This window comes from Excalfactoria chinensis, chromosome 1 (assembly GCF_039878825.1).
Source record: "Excalfactoria chinensis isolate bCotChi1 chromosome 1, bCotChi1.hap2, whole genome shotgun sequence".
Taxonomy (NCBI): domain Eukaryota; kingdom Metazoa; phylum Chordata; class Aves; order Galliformes; family Phasianidae; genus Excalfactoria; species Excalfactoria chinensis.
Genome location: NC_092825.1, coordinates 172,348,783 through 172,359,874, shown reverse-complemented (window position 1 = coordinate 172,359,874; position 11,092 = coordinate 172,348,783). Strand labels below are relative to the sequence as shown.

General features: G+C 38.3%; 1 protein-coding gene across 5 annotated transcripts in view; it reads left to right on the top strand.

Annotated features, from left to right (window-relative positions):
* The first annotated feature begins 1,287 nt into the window (after window positions 1–1,287).
* CNTN5 (contactin 5) overlaps window positions 1,288–11,092 on the top strand; it is a 564,185-nt gene continuing 554,380 nt past the window's right edge. Inside the window, exons 1-2 of one of the 5 annotated variants that reach the window (XM_072326763.1) lie at window positions 1,382–1,400; window positions 1,528–1,629. The gene's annotated coding sequence lies outside the window, so the exon portion shown is untranslated. Of the gene's footprint in view, window positions 1,630–11,092 lie in introns of all 5 variants that reach the window. The other 4 variants (XM_072326761.1, XM_072326767.1, XM_072326765.1 and 1 more) reach the window with 4 other exon arrangements.

Sequence of the window (11,092 nt, the reverse complement as noted above, 5' to 3'; positions counted from 1 at the left end):
AAATCAGTAAGAACCTCAGCAAATTCCAAAACTGAACAATTCTTCTTTCCTATTCATCTAAAACAAATATTGATTTCTTAAAAATAAAACATAGGTGATAAATAAGAGAAATCAGTGGAGAAAAACATACATACATATATATCTGTACGTCACATGGGTTCAGAAAGTATGAACCACCACTGAGCTGGAGACACTGAAGCAGGGAAAAATCTCGGTGAATGGGAACTGGGGAACTGGAAAACAGTTACTCACTTAATGCAGAAGTTAAAAAAACAAAAAACAAAAAACAACAAAAACAAAAACAACAACAAAACATTACTTGTGTAAGATGGAAGAAAAAAAAAAAAAAGGCAAGGGAAAAAATAAAAAGTATAGAAGGGCAGAGGAGCGTTAAATGTTAAAGTAGAAAGTTGCCGTTGCCACAGAAAGATAAATAAATAAATAAAAATAAAAGAAAGAAAGAAAGACTCGAATTAAAATCAGCCCAGATTCTGAGGGCAGCCATCAGAGAGAGGCGCGGGAGGGGAGCGCGCACTGCATGCACAGATGTGCACCGAAGCGGCCGAGGAACGCGGGGGTGAACTCGCAGTATCACAGTCGGTCCGGGGCTCTGCGCAGCAGCAGGGAGCGGTTCCGCGGTTCGCGCAGTTTCCGCGCAGTGTAGGCGGAGCGCAACAGCGCGGAGCGGGGGCGCTGAGTCGCAACGGTGTGCAATGGGAAGCGGATGAATGGAGAGAAATGGGGAAGGGGGCGCATAGGGTTATAGGGTTCTGTCTGCTCCGGGGCTGTTCCAGTCACAGCTGCCGTGGAATGAAGAGAAGGTGTGCGGTGTGTGGTGAAAGCAACCGGCGCAGGGCAGGGTGCTGGTGAAAGGAGAGAGATCACTGCTGGAGGAGAATAAAACGCATTTAGGCAAAAAAAAAAAAAAAAAAAAAAAAAAAAAAAAAAGAGAGAGAGAGAGAGAAAAGAAAGAAAAATAAAATAAAATAAAATAATTCTATCTGTAAGGCGGTGACGAGGGATAAAATGTAAAATGGTTACTGGGGAAATCTGGTGGCTTGGGAAGGGAAGCAGACAGGGAAGAGCACACGCCAAGTCGCCCCTTTACTGCGATGCGGTGAGTATCCGCATGTGCTTAGGGGTAGGGGCGCGGCGTGAGCTGCTGCACACACACACACACAGACACAGACACACAGAGACACACACACGCGCGCGCGAGCACCGCCGGGGGCGGGCAGAGCCCCCCGCCCCCCGGTCTCAGCCGGGGGAGGTGCCTCGGTCCCCCCCACCCCGGCGGGGAGGGGGCACGGCGGGGCCGGGAGGTGCTCGCGGGAGCCCGAGGCGCGGATGTCTTCACCTGGGTCTGTACAGCAGTGAGCGCAGAGAGAAGAGGCGGTTGGGTCGGGAGTGCTATCTCTGGATGGTTTAAAAAAAGAAAAAAAAAAAAAAAAAAAAAAAAAAGAAAAAAAAAAAAAAAAAGCAGAAACAACAAAACCAACCAACTCTGCAATCCTCTGCTCCCCACAGGCTGAACAGTATAAGGGACTGCTCTATCTGCTCTATTTGAGACTGTCAGGAGGATGGGAAAGACAGACTGAGAGTCAGGGAGAGAGACGGCGCACCGCCGCGGTAAGTGTCGTCGCCGTTCCCCAACTGGCACTGATTTCCCTGTTTACACTTCGGAGTGTGGGCAGATAATTTGTTGTAATATTCATCGCGGCATCTCCGGGAGCAGTGAAGCCAGCGATGGTGAGAGATCTCGCTTCTGGGCTCCTACTGCAGGTTGATGTGGTTTGCTTTTTGTTTAGATTCCTGCCTTAAAATTGCTGTCATAATTGAGTGGAAAAGTTGAGGTAGAAATTGCTGTGATCTGTTACGTGCTTTCTGTCATCTAAGTAGCTAGCAAACTACTGCAGTGAGTTGTGAAGGGAGATATGGGGCTCTCAGAACAAATACATACTCCGGAGAAAGGATGCCTATTTTAATGTGCTAATTTTTTATGTTTAGGAGAGCTACCAGTAAATGCTTGAGGGTAAAACAAAATAATGTACTGTATCGAGTTTATAGTGATGCACTGGAAGTTGTTTTCTGAAGTTTGGAATGGTACTTGGCTTTGGGATAAACAATTATCTCCTGAATTAGAGAAGTGCAGTGCCAGCACTGCTCTCCTATGCTGACAGGCAGAGGAGATGGAATTACATAAAGATGCTCTGATTTCTCCTTTCTCATAAAGTGAGTAGGTCTATCTGGAATGCCTATGAGCTAGCTATGAACTAAGTGTTACTCCTATATCATACAGTATGAAACTGTTTCTAAGATTTTTTATCAGTATCCATTACTCTATCTGTACTTACTCAGATGTTTAGTTTCATTCCTGTTGAGCACTGAAACTTCATAAAGCATAAGAAATACGCGACAGTGTAAAGTGACTACCCAGGAGTAAAGTTTTCTATGTCTTGCAGCCTGTCAGAAATGTAACATTTTAGTAAAGTTTGTTTCCTTTTATTATCGTTACTATTTAAAACTTAGTACGTTATTTGGATGATACATTTTCAATGATGTTTTTAATGGAGGTCCTGAGGTCACAATCTTTTTACAGGATATACAGCATTCCCATAGTCTTTTGTCAGCTTTGGATCAGACCCTTAAGTTTGAAACTACGGACAAATGGCATGGTGACTGTTAGCCAAAAGCTATAAGGAATTCCTGATAATTAAAACTTGGATGACATTTTCCATTTAATAAAAGTGGAATGAATGATTTTTGAGTTATAGTCAAACTCCTTCAGAAGTACTTTATGGCAATCAAGATTACGCGAAATCAGTTTGTCATGATTAATATTATTACAGCGAATACCAAAAGAATTAGGAATAATTGGGCCATTACTTTAAAGTGCTATCAAAATATCTATCAGAATTTGCAAATATATCCTTTTCATAAACTGCCTTTAATTAGCACTGCATTTATCAGCAGTTTCGAGTACAAAGTAAACACCTTTCAGTATCTGTCCTGCATTAGGAAGAAGCTTGTTTCCTAGTGTAAGGTATACTAAAAGGGAGATAGAAAACTGAGACATGAACTCTGGTAATTAAAGAATATTTCATGTGCAGTGGCCCTCTGTGGCAATATACCTCTAGCTGTGTGAGTGATTAAGAGATGTGGTTAAGCAGACAAAGTCTTAAGAGACAGCAAGTGTATATATATATATAAAGAGAATGAAGTGTGAGGCATTCTGGAAGGTGATAACAGTTAAATAGTTTAAGAAGTGTGCTATTCAACATGTAGTTTTTCTCTCTTGTATACTTACAGAGCAAAAGCCAATGCAAAATGTAAGAACTAGCAGCGTGTGTGACACAGAAGTGTGATGGTGGTTGCAGATGGTCTAGAAACTGAGACCTCCAGATTTGTGGGTTTATTGCTTGATTGCTGAAGCCAAAGGTCTTATTTTTAAATCTAGGCTAAAATGTCAGAGAATCTTTGTTTCATTTTATAATGAGAATATAACAAGAGTGAAAATAGAAAATATATTAAAAAAAAAAAAAAAATACAACTGTCTAAATTATGACTGAACACTTGCAAGGAAACAGCTCTGAAAACAGTTCTTGAGGAAAAATAACCTGGCAGCTAAGTTAAAGGAGATGATTAAATCTCAGCTGTTAGGAAATAATAAAGGACAACTTAAAGAAATGCAAAACTTAGAGGTCTGCTAGTACTGGTTCTGTACAGGAAGGTCATGACTGGCAAATTTGCTGGAGTCTCCTGAGTAAGCTGCTGACATGGTAAGCTACTGGGGAACTGTGATATGATTTATGGGGGTTTCAGAAAATGTCTAGTTCTGTGCTCCACAAAATATTGATTTGGAAAGTAAATTTTTCGAAGGAGTGCTGGAGTGAATTCCAGCCTGACTTAAAGATAGGGACCAGAGGGTGTCAGTAAAGGTAAGGAGCTCTGGGTGAAAGGAGGAGGTTAAAAGTGTGATAGTTAAGTGACAGCCTGAGATTCATTTTTCTTTCTTGCTTGTTGTAAAGCTGACATGTTCAAAAGGAATAAATCTGATTTGCTAGCAGCATAGAAAAATATGCTCTGCTGAAAAGATTCAGCACACGGAAAGTTTTCTGACTATGTTAATTATAGGGATGTTTATTTTAAGTAATTAATGCAAGTCTTTACTAAATGCATCATAGGAAACCATATGTTAAGAATGTACATGCCAGAGGGCTGGCACTGAGCCAACTGTGGTGATTGATTCAGTGACATTGCAAAAATTGTCGTGGGTTTGTTTGCTTGTTTGTTGTCTGAACAGTTTAGTTTTTCTGTGTGTAACCTGCAACACAGATATTTCGGTTCCTCTGAACTGACCACACCATTCACCCCTCTTGATCTCCTCCCTTCTTGTGCTCCCACCATCAGTTTGTGCTTTGCACTTTCTCATAGCGTCTAGACCACCTCCATCATTTGAACAATTTCTTATACTCTAAAGAACTGAACTGTAATCTGCTACAGCCTGTACTGCAGTTTTAAACCCTGAGAATCAGCATCAAATAGGCTTTTGCTCGTTAGTGTAATATTGGCAGCTGTTTCATAAAGTTTTTGTCCTCCTTCTGGATGTAGCTTTTCAGATGCTTTTTTCTCAGAATCTGTTACACCCCTCATTATCAACTTCTTAGCACTTTGCAAGGGGAAAATGCTCTGCCTGGAAGTGATGGAGTTCCTGCTGAGTTTTATCTTTTGACAATCTTGATCAATAACGCTCCATTAGAGGCCAGTGCCTTAAAAAAGAATAATTATGAATTTGTTGAAACTTCGTAAGATAAATAAGATTTCACAGCCTCATAATGTGTGTATGTATGTATATCTCTGTATGCGCTTTAACACCCACATACAGTGTATATTGGAGTAGTGGCTGTGTCTTTGCAAGCAAAAATAGAAATGGCAATAGCGTTTTTTTTTGTTAGTAGAAGGGAATGTAATCTGTTAGATTTTTTTAATGAATTTCTTGGCTTATGTGCGTGAATCATACAAAAATGGGATCTTTGCTTATACTCTGTTCTCTAAAGGGAAGTTCAGAGTGATTTTCTGCTGTACTTTGTAAAAGCTACAAATCAAGTTTTAGGTGGATGTAAGTGGATGCAAAACAAGGGAATATGATGTTAGATTTTGTATGATGTGAATATAATAAAACATTAGTATTACCATACACGTTACAGTTGATGCTTTTCAGTCATCTACTCAGACTGACTCCAGAGCTTACAGAGCCATAAGATTGTATCAAAATGACAGGGTTACTTATGCTTTCATGTAGTCGTTACCAGCACCATAGTTCACATCTTCACATCTTTAGGACTAAGCTTACATGTCATTCTCTGGAAAAAAAATGGTTATTTTTTCAGTTCCCATATCTGGAAATAGAAAATGCATCAAGCTCTTTCCATCCATCAAAAATGTCTTCTGGGAGTTTCCTTTTTCAGGATACTCTTGAAGTCTTTACTGTAAATGGTGTTAAACTGTGGTGGTATCTTTGGAGAACCTTCTGCTGCTAGAAGTAAAAGCAGACAGATATTGAAGATATTTTGCTGCAATTGCTGAGATGGGTAAAGGGTGAGAATTTTCCATTTAACATATGAAAGATGGGCTCCAGCCCCCTTATGAGAAATGTTGTATACTTAATAGCCAGAAGTTTAAGATTTACTATATAGCTGACAGGACTCCTTGCCTACAAATCATTTTGGTGGAGACTAAATGTACAGCTTTGTAATTGATGTAGACAGAGTATCGGCTCAGCCTTGCAATTATCTTCCCTTGCCAAATTACAACAATTTGCAAGAATTCACGAACCCCATTTTATTTCTTTTGGTTTTAGAGTCTCCATTAAGTACTTGAGGGACAAGAATTACTCTGTGGATGTAATGATCCTGATTACTAGCAACTTATTACACCAATGCATCCAACCAAGATAGGCTGAGTGAATGAAATACAAATGAACTTTATGTTCAAAGTGTCAGAAGTATCTGGTCTAATGGCAAAACCTCCTCATAATATAATTTTGAGAAGATATTCATATACTTTATTTAAGAAGTTACAATTCTTGCTTAGCCATAAAAGGATATATTCAGAAAATGTGTGTTACAGTAGTTTTCCCTCAAATTAAGCTTTCAACATTTACCTGAAACTTAAAGAACAAAATCACTTGAAAATGAGTCAACAAAATGGAAGTATGTATTTTGCTGCTTCTTCTGAGATGGCTGTCAGAGAGAACATCTTCCAGTCATGAAGTATTTCAGTTGCTCAAAAAAATTATACTGAACATCTTGGAAAACTTTTGTGTAATTCAGTGCTGATGGGCTGACAGAATCAATCAGATTTGCTATATTCCCATTATTGTGATATAATCAGGATTATTCTTTCAACTTTGTCACTTAGTCTTGTGGCGCCTTTGGGTGGGGGTAGAGGGACAGTTTCTGCAATACTTGGAAGAGAAAACATTGAAAATTTCATAAGTTATCCTATTCCTGAAAAGGAGCTTAATGCATGCAGAAATGTGGTTGCTTTCCAAAAAATCAGTGGAACTTCCGAACAAAAAGAAACCCTAAAACTGAGCAGAATGTTAATCTATTTTTGTTTGTTTCTATGCTTACTAATTTCTTAGGCACAAGTATTCACTGCTTGGAATATTATACAGCCCACTTTTTGATCCACACTATCAAGGTTTGTCTCTAGGGCTGCAAATATACAGTTTGAAAGCTGAAGGAAGTTCAAAAATAGTTCTCTACCTACTATTTAAATCACTTTGATGTACAGTTCACTGACTGTATATATAAATCATAGGCATAACCTGGAGGTACATATATTTACAAAAATGCATATTAATTTCCCAACATGCAGATGTCAGTTTAAAATGCAGATGACCCAACTGTGTAATTCACATCAGAAGTCCATTCTAAAAATAATTTAGATTACAATTCTGGTTGCAATAGAAGGATTGTTTTTTATTGGCAATGTCCTTTGACTCCATTATAAACCTTATCATTATGATCCTCATCAAAGCAAACAGATGCTATAATCATAGATCAATATTGCATTGTGCTTGGAGCTGTAAATACAAAATGGCTCCTGAATGAAAGAATGTATGGCTCAGCTCAGGAGCTCTTTGCCTTTTCCTCTTTATGACCTTTGAAAAGCTAGCATCTAAGGGAAGACATCTATGTCACACAGCCATTCACCCATGGTCTTTTACTGACTTCTTGAAGATCATCTCCCACACCAGAATAAAACAAAGCAACAACAACAGAAATACAATTAAGGAGAGAAAACAAAAAAACAAACAAACAACAACAACAAAAAAACCCACACATGATCTGAAGCACTACAATCACATACACCTGCTACAAAATGTCCAGCAATTTTATCTGGGTTTGTTGTACTGGCAGTCCACAGCTGGACTTATGCCTAAAGTGCATACTTTTTAGACTTCTTGTCTAAATCTATTAATTCTTCAGCTATTCAAAATCTCATGTAAAACGAGCCTTATTGAAAACAAGTGTATGGACTTTTATTTTAGATTCAATTTGAAGGTAAGGTCCCTTATTAAAATGTTGCATTTGTTTTGGTCAATCAAAAAAATAATGATTTAGAAAAGCCAAATATTCTACTCACTCCTGTGCAGTGGCTTTTCCTTATTTACTCATTGTTCACTTCTGCACATCTGAGGTGAAACAATTGCTTGATTTTTCAGTCTCATGCTTTACTATACGCTCGTGATGTTCTACTCCACTGTAACTTATGCAGCACCATGTTTTATTGCTTACATAAAGCTCAGCTCAGGGAATCTGGGAATAAAGCCTTAACTTCTCTGATGTCATAACATCTCTTTGATGCTTCTGTGCACAGATTCTCATCTCAAACTGCTGTGTAGTGATTTCTCTATCTGGACTTTGGAAGATAGGTATTGGACACTGAAGCATCTTTATGCTGAGAAAGTGACTGTTACATGGTTCTGAGAAGAGTCATAATTGAAAACTTAGAACAGATCAGATAATGAGGCAGGATAATTTATTAAGAGGATCGTAGGCACACAAAGAGATAATTCAGAAAACATGATATATAGCTTAAACATCTACAGCCTTGTTTCCCCTCTTGCGTATCACAACTGACTGATTGCTAACATCCAAGTATTTATTTGCCTTATCAATCACTTTGTGCCTGAGTCATTCTCTGATGGGCATAATCCTCTGTTTGTGACTTCTCAAGACGTCTCTGGAGGAAATTTGAATGTCATCAGCAACAAATTGAGACATTCTTGAAGACATCAGGTAGGAGGTGAGTGTTTGCACAAGGTGCATATTAATCAACAACATGATATGCAGCATCGAGGAAGAATCATTTAGTTGAACCTGGATTACATTCTAGCGTATTTTCTGAAAAGCAGAAGCAAGACAGACTGATTGATCAAGCCCTGCAAAAACTGGAATGCTTTCCTGGAAAATTAGCAGGAAACGTTAGGCAAGTTGGGATTCAGCACACAGGGAGGGATATTGAAGGTTATACCCTTTGAAAGGTCATTTCCCTCCAGAAGTTAGCTGTCCAAAATTTGTTATCTCTGCAAGTTCTCATTAAATATGCTTTAAAAATACTTCCAAGATTCTTCTCTGACAATCTTTGCAAAGTAGTCTTTTAGAAACAGAGTAAATTCATTAATTAATGAATACAAATAAATTTGCAGACTTATTTCAAGGCTTACAAAAAATGTTAAATATCAAATGTGTTTATATTTAATATTTATATTTAATATATGAGCACACTATGATTTATGTAGGATCTGTAAAAAAGTCTCGAGTATGACAGAAAAACTTACAAGGGGGTTGTTATTCTGCATCAAAAGAAAATGATTACAGGTGTTCCATGTGACATTCTATGTAAAATAAAAATGGCCATAAGAGAAAGTGTGTTCAGTTCAACATTTAACAGATATTGAAAATATTGTTTGTTTCCACAGCTGTGCTTGTTTCATGTGTCATCTAAGATTTTAGGAATGATATAATTCTATTTTTGTGGGGGGACTGGTTTAACAGATGTGGGTTAGGAGAAAAGAAGTGATGGTCATGCTTGCTTTTTGCAACTCACAGTAGTGTAACTAAGCAGCTTAGTGGATCCCAAGCATTTCTCTAAAATCTACCTGTAGGTGGTATAATAAGATCTAGAATATTTTCTCAGTAGAAGAAACAGTGTAAACAGTTGGATGTGAGGCAGTGATGCTGAGCTTTTAGTTATTACCCATGTTTTATTAGAGTATTCTGATGAGAAACAAAGCAAACACAATAAAAACAGTTACCTTTCACTGAGCCTAATTTTGTCTTTTGAAGTGCATAAGAAAAAAAAATCCATCCATTAATTCTGAAAAGAAGAAAATCACACTAGTTCGGCTTCCAGAATCAAGCACACTGCACATAGAGCTGTTGTACCTCTTTAGACCATACAATAGATTTGAAGACACTTCACTTTTTTAAAGGAAATATTCTGGTAGTTCAGTCAATAGAAACTTTGTCAGACTGTGAACAGAAGGTCCTGCCACATGAGATTCTTATTGCTTTAAATTAATTACTGTTTTGCATTTATTAGTTATCTCTAAAAATATATATGACTGGATTTTACAACTTTATTTATTTCCACACACAGTCTATTTTGTTGCCATTTTCTTTTAATTTCTTCATCATCTGAGATTTTCCCCCATGTTGGGGGGGGCATTTACTTTTCCTAATTTTTATGCTTGATTTGCCTTTTCTGTAATTTGAACTTGATTGCAGTGTCAGACAAAGAGGATCAGGGAAGTACTGAAAACACAGCCCTTCATCACTTTCATTGCCATGTGTGAAAGCAACAAATAAATGTATTTTGTTAATACAGTGAAGTCAGAGTCCTTGTGTCTTGAGGTACATTAAAAAGACTCTCTAGCACTCCGAGGACTGTCAAATTAGGTGATGCAGAGGGAAAAGAAAGAAAAAAGAAATAAGAAAAAAGCACTTTCACATAAAATTTGCACTGCATTTAACAAGCCTGAGAGCAAAACACTTATCCAAAGCTGAAAGCACAGGTCACTGCAGTTTGAGAGCTAGGTTTTCCACTCAGAGTCTGTAAACACAGGCTGTGTAGTTCAGCAACAATGGGGACCTTGTAGTTATATGTCCCCCTTTCTCTGCTCAGTATTGAGTGGGGAGAAGGAGAAAATCCACATAAACTGTTCCTCATCTGTCACATACACATACCTGCAAATAGACAGTGCTGGGGATAAGGAGGGTCACACAGAGTATGCAGAGAACAGATCTCGATTATTTAGTTCTTTGGGCACGCTGGGTAGAAGCTATCACCTGAACATCACTGGGAATCAGAGCTGTACGTACCACCCTGGTATATTTCTCCTAGAAGTACCGCAGTGAGCCTTGTAATATGTTTTGGGTATAAAATATACCTTTCATAGGTATATTTTTTCTCAGTTAGAGCTTGTATGTAAAGATTGTGTACTTAAACACAGAAAGCCAGCAGTTTAATCCCATTCGAAAAATGCTAAAGACTTTTTTCTTCTCTGTCAGTGCACATCTCTGGTGCTGCTTCGAGTTCTCCTTCCTCATTTCTGTGGAGATGGCATGTTCTCACATACTACCTCATTGTGAATATGATCTGGCTTTTGTAGCTAAACCTTACCCAGAAGGACTTACAACCATCCTGAACCAAATTCCCTACTGGCAGAAATGAGTACAGTGCTGCTAATTCTGGAGCCTTCCTGCTCATTTTATGATGATTCCCCCTGACCTTGAATTTACCTGAAGCCCTCAACCCCAGACACCTTATGAATTATATTTTCACCAGTGACAGCAACTGAGGAATTCTAGGCTGAACTTTAATTCTGCTACTAAATAGATTCTGGCTATGCTAGCAACCAGCAGCATAGCTGCACAGAAATTACCCATTTTTTGTCCTATAAGTGTCCATCTGCAGCGATGATGATTGTCTGCCTAAATATTTTATTCTTCTGTGAATGTGCAAAAATGTGAATTTTTTCCCCTGCTGGTGCTGCTGACAAGCAGAACTTTTTCATATG